We start from the raw sequence: 20200 nt of genomic DNA on the forward strand, positions 1-20200 counted from the left end.
TCCATAGTAGTTAACATATTCTCTAGTATTTCAGTATTTTGAAAACTTTATTGAGAATTGTTTTATGAATATCTTATTGAACATGCTCTATACACTAAAAAGTATGTATTCTCCAGCTGTAGAGTATAGTACTCTATAAAGATCAATTAACAGCTCAACATGACTGATAATATTCAAATTCTTCTCTCTTTCCTATTAGTTGTGGAGAAAGAGTTAAAATCTCCTACTAGATTGTAAATTTGTCTGTTTCTCCTTTTACTCTATCAATTTTGGTTTTATGTATAAAAAAGCTCTGTTATGGTCATGAACATTTATGATTTTTATGTCTTCTTGATGAATTATTGCTTTGTCATTACCAAATGCCCTCCTATTTCTAATAATATTCTGAGTTAAATAGCTACTCTAATATTTTATGCTTACTTTTGCATGGTGTATTTTTCTTTAATCCTTTATTTCAAACTATTTTAATTCTTGTATTTAAAGTATATTTTTATAGATATGTATTTTTTCCATTCAGACAGTGTCTGAAATTTAATTGTAGTATTTTCATTCTTTTACATTTAATGTAGCTCCTTTCATGTTTGGATTTGGACATATAACATTTTACTACTTGTGTTTTTTTGTTTGAATAATCTGTTTTCTAGTTTACTGTTCTTCCCTGAATTTTTTGGAATGGTAGGATACATTTTAGCATTGAATTTACATCCTTCTATTGATTTTTTAGCTATAATTCCTTTTTTTTTTTTTTTTCTGACAGGCAGAGTGGACAGTGAGAGAGAGAGACAGAGAGAAAGGTCTTCCTTTGCCGTTGGTTCACCCTCCAATGGCTGCCGCGGTCAGCGCGCTGCGGCCGGCGCCCCGCGCTGATCCAATGGCAGGAGCCAGGAGCCAGGTGCTTTTCCTGGTCTCCCATGGGGTGTAGGACCCAAGCACCTGGGCCATCCTCCACTGCACTCCCTGGCCACAGCAGAGGGCTGGCCTGGAAGAGGGGCAACCGGGACAGAATCCGGCGCCCCGACTGGGACCAGAACCCGGTGTGCCGGCACCGCTAGGCGAAGGATTAGCCTAGTGAGCCGCGGCGCCGGCCCTATAATTCCCTTTTTGTGTGTGGTTTCTCCAAGTGTACTCAATAGTAATAATGTTCCATTTAATGTAAAATGTAAGTTTGTTGTAGCATAATTGATTATCTTATTCCTACTGAAAGAAAATTAAGAGTTAGGAACTCACTAACTATAATGCCTAAGATATATAGGAAATATGTATAAATACATATATATAGCTAATATATGCAAATATACTTAAACATTTTGAAGTTTAAAGCAAACTTATATTTACAGAATAAATAACTTTCTTTTGATACATATTTCTTTTTTAAAGCTTTATTTAATGAATGCAAATTTCATAGCTACAACTTTAGGAATATAGTGGTTCTTCCCCCCATACCCACCCTCCCACCCCTACTCCTGTCCCACCTCCCACTCTCTCTCCCATACCATTCTTCATTAAGATTCATTTTAATTTAATTTTATATACAGAAAACTGACTCTATGGTAAGTAAAGATTTTGACAGTTTGCACCCCCCCACACACACACAATGTGTAAAGTACTGTTTGAGAACAAGTTTTGCAGTTAATTCTCATAGTACAACTCATTAAGCAAAGTGGAAGTTCTCTCCTCCCTTCAGAGAAAAGTATATCCTTCTTTGATGGCCACTTCTTTCCACTGGGGTCTCACTCACACAGAAATCCTTCAGATACATATTTCTTTTTAAAATTTGTGTTCTAGTAGTGAACATTTTTTCATTGTAACAGGCTTCACATTTTATCATGTATTAACTGCTCCTTAACACTTTGATTTTTAACTATTTTTATTAATATAAAGAAAACAAGTTTTATGTAGCTCATAGATACAGTTTTAAGAATGTAATGATACTTATTCTCTCCTCCTTCCTTTTTTTTCTTAATTTTTGTGATAGCATATTTTAAGAGTTTAACTTCTATATGAGGAAGTTAGCCTGTCAATTTTTTTGCATTATAGTGTTCATGATAGTTTTTCTTATGAAGGTAATGCTGAACTCATAAAATGAATTGAGACCATTTTCCCGTTTTCCTAAACCCTGAAAGACTTAAAGAATGAGATTATATTTTTCTTAAGTTTTAGGTATAATTTGTTGGTAAATCCATCTGCCCCTTAGTTCTCTTTGTGTATGTTTATAATTTAGATTCTGGGGCAGGCATTGATGCAAAAGTGGGTAAAGCTACCACCAGCGATGCTGGCATCCCATATGGGTGCTGATTCAAGTTCCTACTGCTCTACTTCTAATCTAGCTCCCTGCTAATGGCCTGTGAAAAGCAGCAGCCTGGCCCAATCCCTGCCATTGTAGCCATCTTGGGAATGAACAATCAAATAGAAGATCTCTGTCTCTGTCACTCCCTCTCTCTGTAACTCTTTCAAATAAATAAATAAATGTTTTAAAACATAATACAATTTATTTAATGTTTATGTGAGTATGTAAATTTTCTGTTTCTTCTTGAGTCACTTTTGGTAAGTTGTGTTCCTCTGTTTCATCCAAATTTTCACATTTACTGGCATAACATTGTATATTATATCCTATGTATACTTGCATTTTTTCTTGATTTTTCTCTTAAATTCTTTTTCTTCTTTATCAATTTAGCCAGGGATTATTACTTTTAAAGACCTTTTTAAAAACTGATCATTTGATTTTGTTGATCCTTTTCATTATATGTTTTTTTCATATTTTATTCATTTCTGCTTTTGTGTGTGGTTGCTCTAAATGTACTCAATAGTAATAATGTTCCATTTAATGTAAAATGTAAGTTTGTTGTAACATAATAGATTATCTTACTCCTACTGAAATAATATAATGGGGTCCCAGGATAACTGTGGGCCCTCTTTGTAATATTACTGTTGATGAAACAAAGAGGTTTAACCATTACAGTTGTACCCCTGTTGTGCCAAAATACAACCAAGATGTTTACTTTTAAGTGGGAACAAAAAGTAGAAATACTGGTGTCCAGAAGAAGGTTGCTTTTATTTCTCAGAAGCTTAAACAGTTGCACCACTTCTCACTGCAAACAACCCCTGCAGTATGCCTTGATATTTAATGGCAGATGAATACTAAGCAGAAATAATTGCCAAAAAATTAGGAAAATAAACACTGTGCCAAAGGCACTGTAGTGAGTTGAATAACGGCTCTTAAAACTAACAGGTTCTAGGCCCTGGAACCTGCAAATGGTGTACCTATTGTGAAAAACAAAAGGGTCTTTGCATAAGTGATTAAAGAAAGGATTTTAAGATGGAGAGATTATCAACAAATGTCCTTTTTTTTTTTTTTTTTTTTTTTTTTTTTTTTTTTTTTTTTACAGGCAGAGTGGACAGTGAGAGAGAGAGAGACAGAGAGAAAGGTCTTCCTTTGCCATTGGTTCACCCTCCAGTGGCCAATGGCTGCCGTGGCCGGCGCACCACGCTGATCCGATGGCAGGAGCCAGGTACTTATCGGGGTCTCCCATGGGGTGCAGGGCCCAAGCACCTGGGCCATCCCCCACTGCACTCCCAGGCCACAGCAGAAAGCTGGCCTGGAAGAGGGGCAACCGGGACAGAATCCGGCGCCCCGACCGGGACTAGAACCCGGTGTGCTGGCGCCGCTAGGCGGAGGATTAACCTATTGAGCTGCAGCACCGGCCCAAATGTCCTTATAAGAAAGAAGCAGAGGAAATTTAGACTCAGAGAAGGCAATGTAACCACAGCAAACAGATAAAGTAGGAAATGTAAAATCTCTGCTCCAGGAAAACCAGCCAAATTATTATTATTTCAGCATAATCGCAAGATCTGACAGGGAAATTGAAACAAAATTAAGGCCGGCGCCGTGGCTCAATAGGCTAATCCTCCACCTAGCGGTGCCGGCACACCAGGTTCTAGTCCTGGTCAGGGTGCCGATTCTTTCCCAGTTGCCCCTCTTCCAGGCCAGCTCTCTGCTGTGGCCCGGGAAGGCAGTGGAGGATGGCCCAAGTGCTTGGGCCCTGCACCCCATGGGAGACCAGGAAAAGCACCTGGCTCCTGCCTTCGGATCAGTGCGGTGCGCCAGCCGCAGCACGCCAGCTGTGGCAGCCATTGGAGGGTGAACCAACGGCAAAAGGAAGACCTTTCTCTCTGTCTCTCTCTTTCACTATCCACTCTGCCTGTCAAAAAACAAAACAAAGCAAAACAAAACAAAAGGAGATTCTGCTTGCCCCAGCTAAAGCTGTGTATATGCATAGAATGCAAGGGAATTCTGACGCATTGGTGCAGCAGACACTTCAAATATATTTTGTGTTTTTTTTTTCTTTTTTTTTTAGCAACTAGACTGTATTTTGAAACAGTTCATGGATCAAAAGAGATCAAGGAGAGGTTTCTGGGATCAGTAACCTCTTCAACCTAAGATGCCAAAGATCTTGTCTTACAAGGAACATTCCGGATGTGTGAAATTGTTCTTTGATCTTTTGGATAATAGCATAGAGTAGTTTTCCCCTCAAGAAGTTTAAAATAATTGTTGGTGCCTTTTCATGGAAAAGTTTGGTTTGTTTATCAAGAAATGCATGTTTAGAATTTCTATATTTAGAGAAATTGTAAATTAATCATTTTACCCCAATCTAATGTTTTCCCATGCATAATGATATATAATGCATACACACAGATACATAACTAGATACTGTGACCTCTAAAGCTGTTTCAGATTGGCAAAGAGAGGTTTATTATTTTGAAAACAGCTGTTTGCAGCAAAATGGATGCAACTGAAAAACATTCTACTTAGTGAAATAATCCAATCCCAAAAGGACAAATACCATATGTTCTCACTAATCTGTGGTAACTAATAGAACACCTAAAAGGTAAACTGTAGAAGTGAAATTGACACTTCGAGATGTGATGACTTTGAACAGCCTTTGTATGCACTGTTGAAGAATAGTTGTTTTTCTTCATACTATTTGTTGAACTCTTTACTTAGTATAGAGTTAATCTTATGTGTATAAAGTTAATTAAAAATAGATCTTAGTAAAAAGAAAATAAGAATGGGAATAGGAAAGGGGGGAAGAAGGTAGGTGAGAGTGTGGGTGGGAGAGCAGGTATGGTAGGAAGAATCACTATGTTCCTAAAGTTGTATTTGTGAAGTGCGTGAGGTTTGTATACCTTAAATAAAATGATTCTGGGGAAAAAAATAAAAGCAGATGTTGAAGTCAGGAACTAAAAGAAGAGATATTCCCAAGTAAGAAAAACTATAAGTTACTAAAGACTTCCAGAAATGCACTCTCATGTCTCATGGAGTTTTTGTTTTATGTTCTCAATAAAATTCCACACTAATTTCAAACTTCCCAGTTGTGTTTATCCCCAGCTTATAGATGCTTCTTACTCTCCGTACAAGATAGAGATTCCTTAAAATATCAGAATACTAAGGATATTGACCTATTTTCTAATTGATGTTAAGATGAGTATTGTTAAACCCTGGAGTATTACTGTTTTTCAACCTCCTCATCGTAAATATGATGAATAAATGGTCACAGAGAGCTTCAGGGTATTTACCTTGACTTCCAGGATTTTTTAGTAAAAACTTAATGTTCAACAATTAGTTAGTGAGCATGATAAAGACGTTTTAAGCAACAATTGGTCCCAGTGTTTGCGGAACTTAGACTGTCTTGACAGGAGGTAGAAGAAAGCATTCACATAATAAACATGTAGTGATCATGTGCCAAGCAAGTTCAGTAATGGTTCAGAACGCTCACTGACAGGTGGAGAAGAGGAAGGCATATATTATTTGTATCCTGTAAATATAACTATTGTATAACAGGTATATATTATTTGCATCTTCAAAATATAATATCTGATTATGCTTCTGAGAGTTTTTAAAGATTTGTTTGTTTGCAAGGAGAGTAACAGAGAGAGGGAGAGACAAAGACAGAAGGAGATCTGTTTGCTAGTTCATTCCCCAAATGGCTGCAATGACCACTGGTCCAGGCTGAAGCCAGGATTCTGGAGCTCTCTGGCAGGGGCCCAAACACTTGGGCCATCTTCTGCTGCTTTCCTAGGGGAATAAGTAGGAAGCAGATCAGAAGCACAGCAATCAGAACTGGAACTGGCTCTCCAATATGGGAATAGATATGGGATGCTGGCCTTGTAGGTGGTGCCTTAACCTGCTGAATCACAACATCAGCTCCTGAAAGCTTGTTTTACAGTAACTGTATTTGATTCTGAAATGAGTGGCCCACTTAAGTTCTTTTCCTATTTGTTCTTTTTTTTTTTTTTTTTGAATATGCTGTTTGCTTCCTGGACTTGTTCTTTTCTATTCCTTGTCTCTTGTTGTCCATTTCACACTTCCCCACCTGCCACATCTCAGAATACTCTCCAGTATGCCTCTATTCATGTTTCTATTTTAGAATCATGGTTTAGGGTGAAGTATTATGGCACAGCAGGTTAAGCCGCTGCCTGAAATGCTGGCATCACATATGGGTGCGGTTCGAGTCCCAGCAGCTCCACCATGAAGCTCCTGGCTCCTAGTATCAGCCCTGGTCATTGTAGCCATTTGGGGGATGACCAGTAGATGGAAAATTGATCTCTCTCTCCCTCTCTCTCTCTGTAATTCTGCCTCTCAAATAAACAAATCTTAAAAAAAAAAAGAACTATTATCCTGTTTTCTGCCACTATGGCAGTATTTATTTCTCTGTTTTATCAGAATAGCTCCTATTCCTTTTTTAAACAAGTGACAAAAATGTTAATATGAGACATATCAAGATGACAAGCTATTAGGTGGAATGTTCTGTTATTCACTGGTTGTCCCAAGTGTATTTTGTTTTTCCTTTAGGAGTGTTTATCGATGACAGGACTATCCATGTCATACATTTTGTTTGTGGTAAAATCACTTGACATATGGCTAGATCTATCTTTGATATACAATTACTATTTTAAATTAAGTTTTGAATTAAAATTACCCAGTTATCATCAGCCAGGGCTTGAAATTATTCAGGTCTGGTTAGATGCATGATGCTTTGGCCAAAAGGTGTATTAATTCAAATGCATTAATTCAAAACAAGTCTTAATTTTAAAAGATGTTATTATTCAAAGCTCTGTATAACTGGCACGTGTATCAAAACTAACAGGAGTATTTTACTTCATATGCTAGACTTTTTTCTGCTTTAACAAGATGTATTAGTAGTATGTAAAAAACATGTTTCAGCCCTCCCCTACACACAACTATAAGTATAGTTGCTGATTTGTGACACAATACGGGCCACGATAGACTCCACCTAGCCAGAAGGAATTTAATTGAGAACTTAGCAAGACACTTATTTATCAATCAGTAGAATAAAACAGTGACAGTGGACAGGGGTGAGTGTGGTGTCTGGCAAATAGGACAAGTGATTAGTATTTAGTTCTTTTCTAAAATAAAGGAGGCTACGTAATATTGTTTATTAGCACACATTGGGACATAAAGAATAGGTGATTTGGATAACATAAATTTTTGTGTGCTTTTGAACACCTGAACCATAATTCAACATTTCTTGCTCCTCCCTCTCCTATTCCCATACTTATTTTTTACTAAGATCTTTTTTCCATTAACATTATATACATAAGATTGACCCTACACTATGTACAGAGTTCAACAGATAATATGAAAAATAAACTGTTACTCAATAGTCGAGACAAGTGCTATTCAAATTCATCACATCTCCAAATGTCAATTTTACTTCTATAGATTACCTTTTAGGTACTGTATTGGTTACCACCGATCAGGGAGAACATATGATATTCGTCTTTTTGGGACTGGCTTATTTCACTAAATATAATTTTTTAAAAAAAAAAGATTTATTTATTTGTTTATTTGATAGGCAGAGTTACAGAGAGGCAGAGAGAGAGAGAGGGAAGAGAGAAGAGAGAAAGTCTTCCATCCACTGGTTCACTCCCCAGATGGCTGCAATGGCCAGAGCTGTGCCGATCCAAAGACGGGAGCCAGGAGCTTCTTCCTGGTCTCCCACGTGGGTGCAGGAGCCCAAGGACTTGGGCCATCTTCCACTGATTTCCAAGGCCATAGCATAGAGCTGGATTGGAAGTGGAGCAGCCAGAACTCCAGCTGGCACCTATATGGGATGCCAGTACTGCAGGAGGCAGCTTTTACCTGCTACGCCACAATGCCAGCCCCAAGTATAATGTTTTCTAGTTGCATCCATTTTGTTTGTTTAAAAACTGCTGTGTAGTATTCCATGGTGTGTATATTGCATGATTTCTTTATCCAATTTTCAGCTCAAGAGCATCCGGGTTGATCCCATATTGTAACTATTATGAATTGAGCTGCAATAAACATGGGCGTACAAAACTCTTTCATATGCTGATTTCATTTTCTTTGGATAAATTCCCAGGAGTGGGTTGGCTGCATCATATAGTAGGTCTATATAAAGATTTCTGAGGTATCTCCATACTGTCTTCTACAGTGATTGTACCAGTTTACATTCCTACCAACAGTGGATTAGAGTATCTTTTTCCCCACATCCTTGCCAGCATTTGCTGTTTGTTGGTTTCTGTATGAAAGACATTGTTGGCCGGCGCCACGGCTTACTAGGCTAATCCTCCACCTTGTGGCACCAGCACACTGGGTTCTAGTCCCGGTTGGGGCGCCGGATTCTGTCCCGGTTGCTCCTCTTCCAGGCCAGCTCTCTGCTGTGGCCTGGGAGTGCAGTGGAGGATGGCCCAAGTGCTTGGGCCCTGCACCCGCATGCAGACCAGGAGAAGCACCTGGCCGCAGTGGCCATTGGGGGCTGAACCAACGGAAAAGGAAGACCTTTCTCTCTGTCTCTCTCTCTCACTGTCCACTCTGCCTGTCAAAAAAAAAAAAAAAGACATTCTAACTATATCTATGAGATACAAACAGATATATATATATATATATATATATATATATATATATATAGTGAGGTGAAATCACGTTGTGGTTTTGATTTGCATTTCCCTAATGGCTAGTGATCTTGAACATTTTTTCATGTGTCTGTTGGCCATTTGGATTTACTCTTTTTAAAAATGTCTGTTTTAAGTTCTTGACCTCTTAAGTGGGCTGTTTGTTTTGTTGTAGTGGAGTTTCTTGATCTCTTTGCAGATTCTGGTTATTAACTGTTTATCAGTTGCATAGTTTGCACATAATTTCTCCCATTCTGTCAGTTGCCTCTCCACTTCCCTGACTGTTTCTTTTGCCGAACAGAAACTTCTCAATTTGATGTAATCCCAGTTGTTAATTTTGGCTTTGGCTACCTGTGTCTCTGGGGTCTTTTCCAGGATCATAAGACTCTTTTAAAGGTGACAGTGTATGGAATGTTTTGTTGTTGCTAACTTTTTCTTGTTTCTTTTTAGAGAGTTAACTTTCAATTTATACCAGCCAATGACTTGGATTTAGGGTAGATGTTTTTCCAAATTTAAAGAAATATATGAATATCAAATGTTGGCAGAAATGACTAGATAGCACCTTCCCAAGATATGTTTCTTTCTTTCTTTTTTTTTTTTTAACAGGCAGAGTGGACAGTGAGAGAGAGAGAGAGAGACAGAGAGAAAGGTCTTCCTTCGCCATTGGTTCACCTTCCAATGGCCGCTCCGGGAGGCGCACCCCGCTGATCTGAAGCCAGGAGCCAGGTGCTTCTCCTGGTCTCCCATAGGGTGCAGGGCCCAAGCACTTGGGCCATCCTCCACTGCACTCTCGGGCCATAGCAGAGAGCTGGCCTGGAAGAGGGGCAACCGGGACAGAATCCAGCCCCCCGACCGGGACTAGAACCCGGTGTGCCGGCACCACAGGGGGAAGATTAGCCTATTGAGCCACGGTGCCGGCCAAGATATGTTTCTAACAAAGAATCAGTTTGTGAAACTCAAGGATACATTTAACTCTGATTATATGGGGAAAAATTAAATATGGGAGTTAGATTTGTAACAGATTTTACTTCAAAATTTTCTTCATTTATAGCGATCAGGATCATATTGAACTTATTTTTAGTCAATTAGAACCATTATCTAGTTGTGAATTCTTTGCTTTGTTAATTCCTATAATTTTTCTTTGTCCTTGAAGCATTTACTTACTTCAGTAAAACTTGGCAATTCTTTGTTTTTTCATTTTTTAAAAGAAGAGTCTCGGGTGATTACTGACATCATAAATAAGAGTGTCAATTGTTAAATCAACAACAGGAGTCACTGTGTACTTACTCCCCATATAGGATCTCTGTCCTTAATGTGTTGTACTATGTGAATTAATGGTATAACTAGCACTCAAACAGTACTTTATACTTTGTGTTTCTGTGTGGGTGCAAACTGTTGAAATTTTTACTTAGTATATACTAAATTGATCTTCTGTATATAAAGATAATTGAAAATGAATCTTGATGTGAATGGGATGGGAGAAGGAGTGGGAGATGGGATGGTTGCGGGTGAGAGGGAGGTTATGGGGGGAAAAAAGCCACTATAATCCAAAAGTTAAATTCATATTTATTAAATAAAAGTTAAAAGATTAAAATAAAAAATAAATTAAGAAAAAAAGACTCTTTTAAGAGCCAGCACTGTGAATTATCTGGTAAAGCCACCACCTGCAGCGTCAACATCCCATATGGACACCAGTTTGAGTCCTGGCTGCTCCACTTATGATCCAGCTCTCTGCTGATGTGCCTGGGAAAGCAGTGGAGGATGGTCCATGTCCTTGGGCTTCTGCACCCATGTGGGAGAACCAGAAGAAGCTCCTGGCTCCTGGCTTCCAATCAGCTCAGCTCCAGCTGTTATGGACATCTGGGGAGTGAACCAGCAGACCTCTCTCTCTGTGTCCGCCTCTGCCTCTCTGTTAACTCTACTTTTCTAATACATAATTTTTTTAAAAAGAGAATCATTTCACTCGATTATCTTCTTAAAAAAGATTTATTTTATTTTATTTGAAAGTCAGAATTATAGAGTGAGAGAAAAGAAAGACAGAGAGATCTTCCATATGCTGGTTCACTCTCCAGATGCCTGCAATGGGCAGTCCTGGACCAGGCAGAAACCAAGAGCCAAGAGCTTCTTCATATCTCCCACCACGGGTGGCAGGGGCCCAAGCACTTGGATCATCTTCCGCTGCTTTTTCCAGGCCATTAGCAGGGAGGTGGATCAGAAATGAAGCAGCTAGGACGCTACCTGGTGCCCACATGGGAGGCCAGCATTGCAGGCAGTGGGTTTACGTGGTACACCACAATTCCAGCCCCACCGCAGCAATTCTTGAGCAATAGTTGTGTGTTTTTCACTTTTTAGGCCAGAACTGTGAGTGCCTATGTCTTATAAACTGAGCACATCACTCTGTTCTCCTTAAAAACAGTTTGACTACATGGTACTCTAGTTTAAACTTCCATTTATTTTGTTAAGTTTCAACTTGAAAATAGGAAACACCAGAGGCTGCATTGTGGCATAGATGGTATGCTGCCATCTGTGATGCAGCCAATCAGGTTAATTAACCATTCCCTTTGGAAGTGAATTAAAAGCCTGGGACATGGTGTGCCCGTCCCTCTCTCCTTTCCCTGGCCTTTTGCCAGTGCAGGGCTGGCTGCCACCCTGCGTCTCCAGGGCTTGTGGCCTAGATGCTCCTCCATGTATGTGGCTGGTTCCTGGTACTTGGTAAGAACCCAGATTTACCTCTCTCCTATAGATAGGGCTCTCACTCTCCTATGCATTTTTCTCACTGAATAACAGCTTAAAAATGTATCATGCTGCTTCGGTCAGTTTTGCTGGTATTCAGAATTCTTCTCTGAATATTAGGCAAAAACCCACACGGGTTTATTAATATTGGGGATTTATTAATAAGCATATGGTGATATTGTATACCCCAATTCTTATTTCATATGGCACCCCAGATGAAACTTTTGGGGAACTTTAAGAGGGCCACATTTTAGGGGGCCTATTTGGATATCACCTCCACCCCTTTAATTTGCCTTGTAATGTAACTATTGAAAAACCTGGGCCATCTGTGGAGTCTCCCTCAATTTGCATTGTTGCTGGTTGGACTCATGTATTCTGAGTGCCCTCTGACATTCTGACATGTTCCTCTGTCTTCTGTATTACCTGCAGTTTAGTATTTGGCTCCCAAGACTAAATAATACTCAGGTTTGATTCCTTTGGCAAAACAAAAATTAGTGGTTGATGAGAATTGCAAAATGAGAAGCACACTATGAGAAGCGCAAAATATTTGTTTTTCTCTCTCTTTTTCATATTAGCAGCCACTATTCAAAGTAGCAAAATTATATTTTCTACTTCTCAATTGTTTTAGAATCATTTCTTAGAATGCTTTTGTAAAGTGGTCCTTCCTCTCATCTACTGCTTACCTAGTAGTGTGGTTCATATAGGAAAGACAGGAATATGCTTAATTATTTTCTTTTAATTATTTTAATTCATTTTTTAAAAAAATCTTTTTTAAAATTCATATTTTATTTATTTTAAAGGCAGAGATATAGACAGAGAGATCAAACATCTATCTGCCGGTTCACCCCAAATGATCACAATGGAGGAGACTGGGCCAGGCTGAAGCCAAGAGCCTGGAACTCCATCTGGATGGCCCGAGTGGGTGGCAGGGGCCCAAGTGCTTGGGCCATCTTCTGTTGCTTTCCCAGCACATTAGCAGGGAGCTGGATCAGCAGTGGTGAAGTCTGAGACATGAACCTATGCCCATATGGGTAACTTTAGTCACAAGCAGTGGCTTGTACCATAATTCTGACCCTGAGTTTTTTTTTTTTTTAAGATTTATTTATTTATTCGAAAAAAAAGCTGAGTTATGGAGAGAGAGAAGAAAGAGTGCGAGAGAGAGAAGGAAGAGTGCACATGTATAATTTTGAATTTCCTGGTGTATAAAACAAGGGAAATAAGCTGTCTGTTTAATGATTACTCAACTGGTATATTCAGAGGTGCAAAGTTTGGGTGGCCATAATGACTGAGTACCCCACTGACATTAATGTCTGAAAGCCAGGAATACTAAATGAGTATACTGAACACTGGTAGGGTGGAAGGTAGGGGGCAATCTGACATGCAAAAAAATTGTTCTGCCCAAAGTGCCATGGTACCTTGCTGAGACACACTAAGTTAAATGTCTGTCCTTAAGGGGGAAACGCCAGTTCTTCTAGGATAGTAAAGCTTTTCCTAGCACTTAATCTGAAGGAAGTCTGTCACCTGGGGTTCTAAAATGGGGTCCAGCAGATGAATTAGTGAATAACCATTTGTCTTATAATATCCTTAGAGTAAAGATAATGGCAGGCTTTGAAAGGCAAATTTCAATGTACTCCAGAGTCCCAGTACCAAAATGCCACACGTGAAAGCATTTCTTCATGACCCAAGTATGCTGTGTTTTGATGTTCTCATTTGATCTACAAATATACCACCTTTTATACAGTAACGTAGCCAGCACTTCTACAACTTCTTTTTTCACAAGATTTATTGATTTATTTGAAAGCAAGGGAGGTGGGGGAGATATCATCCCTCTGCTGGTTCACTCCCCAAATGCCTGCAACAACCAGGGTTAATCCAAGCTGAAGCCAAGAGCCAAGAACTCCATCCAAGTCTCCAGGTAGGTGGCGGGATTCCAATACTTGGGCCATCAACCACTGCCTCCCAGGTTAGTAGGAAGCTTGACTGGAAGCAGAGGAGCTGGTACTCAAACCAACTACTCTGATTTGGGAGACTGGCATCCTAAACCTTGGCTTAACTCACTGTATCATAATACCTTCCCCAATTTCTACAGTTTGACTACTTTGTAGAAACTGTGTGGAAAATTCAAGTAGACATGTATTGGGTTTTACAGTAATTTGCATATGACCTTGTCTAAATATGATCAGAGTTGGTGAACTCAAAAGGCCGCCATAGCCTTGGCAATTCATGACAAGAGCCTAGGGAGAATACTGATGCCACAAACAAGAGTGTCAATTTGTTAAGTCAACAACAGGAGTCACTGTGCACTTACTCCTCATGTAGGATCTTTGTCCTTAGTGTGCTGTACATTGTGATTTAATGCTATAACTAGTACTCAAACAGTATTTTTCACTTTATGTTTCTGTGTGGGAGCAAACTGTTGAAATCTTTACTTAATGTATGCTAAACTGATCTTCTGTGTATAAAGAGAAATGAAAATGAATCTTGATGTGAATGGAAGGGGAGAGGGAGCGGGAGAGGGGAAGGTTGCGGGTGGGAGGGAAGTTATGGGGGGGGAAGCCATTGTAATCCATAAGCTGTACTTTGTAAATTTATATTCATTAAATAAAAATTTAAAAAATCAAAAAAGAATATATCAAAATCTTTTTATTAAATTTTAAAAGAAATTTTATCGGACACATAAAAATTACATGTATTTTTGGAGTTCCGTGTGATATTTCAATCTACTTTACATTGTGTAATGTCCAATGAGGGTAAATACATCTACCTTTTGTAACATTTAACATTTGTTTATGGTGAAAACATTAAAAATCCCATCTTCTATTTTTTAACAGAGGGATATACAATATATTAACATTATCTAGTCACCTTACTATAATTTAATACTCATTAATTGAGTATTCATCTTCTATTTTTTAATAGAGGGATATACAATATATTAACATTATCTAGTCACTCTACTATAACTTAATACTCATTAATTGATCTTTTCTCCAACCTTCTCTCTCCCCTTCTTTGCCCAGTCTCTGGTAACCATCATTATATATATTCTTAAAGATGTATTTATTTATTTGAGAGATATATTTACAGACAGAGAGAGGAAGAGACAGAAAGAAAGGCCTTCCATCTCCCGGTTCACTCCCCAAATGGCCACAACTGCCAGAGCTGGGCCAATCCAAAGCCAGGAGCCAGGAGATTCTTCAGGGTCTCCTATGTGGGTGCAGTGGACCAAGAATTTGGGCCATCCTTCACTGCTTTCCCAGGCTATAGAAGAGAGCTGAATTGGAAGAGGAGCAGCTGGGATATGAACCAGCTCCCATATGGGATGCTGGCACTGCAGGCAGAGGCTTAGCCCACTATGCCACAGCACTGGCCCATCATTATGTTTTTATTTCTATGTGATCAGCTTTTTTAAACTCCATACATGAATGATCATGTGGTACTTGTCCTGGGCTTACCTTAACATAGCAATCTCCAGTTCCATCCAGGTTGTTGCAAATGACAAGATTTGATTCTTTCTTATGGCTGAGTAGTATATATCACCTTTTCTTCCCATGCATCTTTGGATAGGCACTTAGGCTGTTTCCATTTATATAAGAATCTTCTAAAAAGTTGGGACCACTGCCTATGATGCTGGCATCCCATATGGGCCCCTGTTGGAGTTCTGAAGCCTTCACTTCCAATCCCGTTCCCAGCTAATGTGCCTAGGAAAACAGTGGAGGATGGCTCAGGTCCTTAGGTACCTGCACCCATGTGGGAGACCTGGAAGAAGCTTCTGGCTCCTGACATCAGCCTGGCCCAGCCCTGGCTGTTGTGGCCATTTGGGAAGTGAGCCAGTGGATGGAAGATTTATCTTTCTGTCTCTCCTACTCTCTCTGTAACTCTTTCAAATGAAAAAAAAAAAAAGTAGCTTAATTTTTTATTAGAGACTTTTTTTTACCAGTATACCCTTTTAAAAAACATGTTCTTTTCTAAGCAAACAGAATTTTATGTGAAAAGTCAGAATATTTGACAAACCCTTGTAGTGGATGTTAATGATGTTAATGAAATCATCTAGCTGAATAGTGGTCATTAACTTCTCTATTTCTCAAACAAAATATTTACAGGCAAATTATTCTCTCAAAAATGACCTGAGAAGCCATGCTTATATACAGAAGCAACTAAACAGGACTTTGCAAACCCCCTAGGAAAGTTGTAAAATTGAAAATGCTGGAAATATTCTTTGCCTCTGTTTTGCCTCTGTCTTGCGCCCCAACATTGTGGAGGGGGACACCACACTTGATCAGAAGCCTTCTCTCCTCACACTTGTTTCCTGAGATCTGGGCATCTCTTACCAGGAGATAAGGTGGAATATCTGCCCCCTGAGTGTACAGATACCTGTACAGGTTGTGTATGTCTGCCATTGCACTGCTGAATTTATTGACTCCTTTTAGGTAGTAGTAAGAAACATGTTGTTTAATGACTCAGTCTTAGTGGGTTATAAAAAAATTCAAGAAAGTTTTAAAATCACTAAGCAGAAGTTCCCCATGCCCCCAATGCTAGCAAGCCCAGAACAGTCTGTATCAGCACACCCATTTCAGTAGCCCATTTCTGTAAGTAAATACTTGATATAGTAAAATATCATTCCAGCATTTCAAAGCTATGTCACGGAATTTCCAGGAATACAAGATTCATAATCCCCGATTTGATCATAATCTGGTCAATATTACTTCACTACCTTAAAAGAGGAAGTCACTGAAACACACCATCATCTTTGCTTAGAGACATCATCTTTGCATCACCACTGAGAGATTTTGCGGTGTGTATTGAGTGTGGCACTGGGTGACCATAGTGGGTTTGTAGTTTTGAAAAAATTCAAAAATTGCCTCAAAAAGAAAAAAAGAATGGAAAAAGGGGAAGAGAAATAAAGTAAGGACAAAAATGACTTTTGAATGTGGTTATTAATTTTATGTAAATCATGAAGTGAACTTCATTTTCCTGATTTCTTTTTTATAGTAAAAACAGGGGTACTCTAAGGGCTAGTAGAATGTTCAATATGTTCCATCTGTAATTGTTCTTGAACTCCACCACAAGTAAATGAAAGGGCCATTGCTTAACCCATCCTGGTTCCCCAGACAGCCAGTTTAGAGGTAGAGCTATATTCCCTTGTGTTGGTTGGGTGGAGTCCCCTATTATAAATTTGTATGGTTGGTAGCTTGGACTACTTATTACAACAGTAATAAGTTTCTACCCCAAATGGGAAAGGGAATAAGAAAGAGTGTAAGGGCAAATGTGAGCAACGAGGCATTGACCTCCAGGATCATAACAAGCTAACCAAATACTACTTTGTTGAGCCTGAGAAGTACCACCAATTCCCCACAAGGGGTCAGCAGAGACCAAAGGCCAAGAGGTAGGCCATTGTATAAAGGGACTCCTGGAGACAACTGCTTCCAGCATCCATTAACCCTGAGTACTCTTTATTTCTAATTTGTAAAGTCATTTTAGGCCGATCATCCAAAATAGAGGTGTTGGCTGCAACAAGAGTAGACTTAAAGCCTTGATTTCCACAAAATTTATCTATACTAGAGGTAGAAAGATAGAGGAGAACAAGCAATTGAGCAACAGAAGCTTGTACTGAGAGTTCGTGAGGTAAATTGGACCAGACATGTGCATAAACAATTCCAACATAATCAGCATCAATAACCCCAAGAAGCACAAAAATTCTGTTTTTATAGGCATGAGGTCAGGAGAAAACTAATCCTACAGAACCTAGAGGCAAAGGACCTGTTAGTTGAGTAGGGGCTTTGCAGACGATAACAGGCATTTCTAGAGAAATTGGCTTTGTAAATATAAGTCTGTTCTGGCACTGTAGGTGGTAGCATGAAAGGACTGTTGAAAGGTTGTTAGTGGGGGAGCCAATTTGGCTGTTGAGTTGGACTGTGGCTAAGGGTTGGCCCGTTTTGGAGTTTCCAATAGCACAGAATGACACTGATTAGCCCAGTGGTAACCTTTCTGACATTTTGGATAATTTTTTATGAGCAAGCTGTAGTTTTAGGTGTGGAGCAGCAATCTCATTTAAAATGTCCAGTTTTACTGCAACTAAAAACATTTTTTATCAGGACCCTTGAGGACAGCAGTCAACAAATTAGTTTTTTTTTTTTTTTAATTTTTTTTTTATTTTTATTTTTTGAAAGGCAGAGTGGACAGTGAGAGAGAGAGACAGAGAGAAAGGTCTTCCTTTGCCATTGGTTCACCCTACAATGGCCGGCGCGGCCGGCACGCTGCGGCTGGTGCACCGCACTGATCTGATGGCAGGAGCCAGGTACTTCCTCCTGGTCTCCCATGGGGTGCAGGGACCAAGCACTTGGGTCATCCTCCACTGCACTCCCTGGCCACAGCAGAAAACTGGCCTGGAAGAGGGGCAACCTGGACAGAATCCGGTGCCCCGACCGGGACTAGAACCCAGTGTGCCGGTGCCGCAAGGCGGAGGATTAGCCTAGTGAGCCGCGGCGCCGGCCACAAATTAGTTTTATAAGTTTCAGTGCCCACTGTTCAACATAACAATCATTTCTGCCAAGGTTAATTTAAATTTGGAGGAAATGGCTTTTTAAACATTTTTATGGAGCCAGTGCTGTGGCACAGCAGGTTAAAACCCTGGCCTGAAGCGCCAGCATCCCAAATGGGCACCAGTTCGAGTCCTGGCTGCTCCTCTTCTGATCCAGCTCTTTGCTATGGCCTGGGAAAGCAGTAGAAGATGGTCCAAGTCTTTGGGTCCCTGCACCCAAGTGGGAGACCCGGAGGGAGCTCCTAGCTCCTGGCTTCAGATCAGTGCAGCTCCGGCCGTTGTGGCCATCTGAGGAGTGAACCAGCGGATGGAAGACCTTTTTCTCTGTCTCTACCTCTCTCTGAAACTCTTCCTTTCAAATAAATAAAATAAATCTTTAAAAAAATAAAACATTTTTACAATCTTGATTTACATTTTCATAAGCCATTTAAGAGAACTTTAGCTGCTTCCTGATTGTTGACTTGACGTCCAAGAGCCTTTTCTAATTTATCTATAAAAGACTTTTTATAGATTTTCTGAGAGTCTTTGTTTAATAGTAGAAAATGAGGTGGAAGGGTCCATAACATCCAGAATCTTTTTCCAGGCTTTTAAGGCCATATTAGAAATCTGGGTATAACTTCTAAAGGGATAGCTGACCTATTGATTGACTGTGGCAAGAGGACCTTCACGTAATAAATTATAACAATCAATAGGAAAGCCAATAGTCAGATTTTCCATAACTTGTATGTGGGTCAGATCTCGATATTCTTAGGTCCAAACCATATGTTGAGCTGGTGTAACCAAAACTTTAACCAAAATCTGCCAATCCCAAGGAATCGTCTCATAGCTTCCTCTAATGCTTTCTAGCAAACCTGTAGAATAGGAACTGTGCATCCCATATTCTGTGAAATTCTTCTTTAGTTCTTTAAATACTTTATAAGGTATAGATTCATGCTGGGCTCGGACATTTTGTGGTCTGATAATAGGGCAAATAGCTAACAACGGATCCCTTTGTTCTCGGCTTCTTTTAACATTCCCTATAAGGCTGATTGTACTGGTGGTGTATCCATCATTACAGAAACCACAGGACAATCAGAAGGTTTGTTTTCTTGTGGTGAAATTTGAGTGGTTGGGTAGCTCTCCTGGCCAGGGAGAGCCACCAATGGCTTGCAACTTTGTTGATTGTGTCCCAACAGCAATACAATGCATGAAGCACCAGAACGGGAGCTCATGGCTCCTGATGTAGTTTTTGTCCTATTTTCTCCCAATCTGCCACCTTTAGTGTTCCCTTATCAGGATACCAAGGGAAACAGCTATAAATCTCTTGCAGTAATTGCCCAGTAATCTTTTCTGGGATGGAGTGTCCTGCTTGTTTGAGTAAATTATACAATTCTGCCCTATGTTTCCATTGCACCAGGGACAGAGAATTACCTATCTTTGAGACTCACCAGGATTTTGAAGATTAGCATGCATCTGGAATCCTTGCCAGGCAAGGTGAGCCATCCCTTGCACATTGTGCCAAGCGTCCCTGTTTGGGTGCCACTTGTGGAGTTTCAAAATGATAAGCCCAGGCACGGGAGTCTTCATCAGAAGAGCACCTCCAGATAGCTCCAGCCAGCACCTTTTATTAATTAGTCTAAGGTTTACAGGAATGCACAGCTGGACTAATCATTGTAAAAGAATAAGAAGCTGGCACAAGCAGGGGAGGTAAGCATCAGGTGACATATTTGTGGTGGGGAAACAGAAGCTCATGTTGCTCCTGGTGGTCATGTTGTTCTTGGCTCATTTTCTATGCCCTTGAAATATGATAAAGAGTTTTCCTTAAAGCAATACCCAGTGATATCCCAATAACCTTCTGCTTAGGTGTATCCTCTACAGGCGGGATACCAAGGCTTTTAGCAGGAAGCAGTTCATTCATGCTGGCACTGGCTCAGCAGATTCACGTCCAGATGCTGAGCCCCAAATGCAGCAGGGAATTGCCTTACATACTCTTGTTTAGTTCTTCTTTACATC

This window comes from Oryctolagus cuniculus, chromosome 10, assembly GCF_964237555.1.
Source record: "Oryctolagus cuniculus chromosome 10, mOryCun1.1, whole genome shotgun sequence".
NCBI classification, from domain to species: Eukaryota; Metazoa; Chordata; class Mammalia; order Lagomorpha; family Leporidae; genus Oryctolagus; species Oryctolagus cuniculus.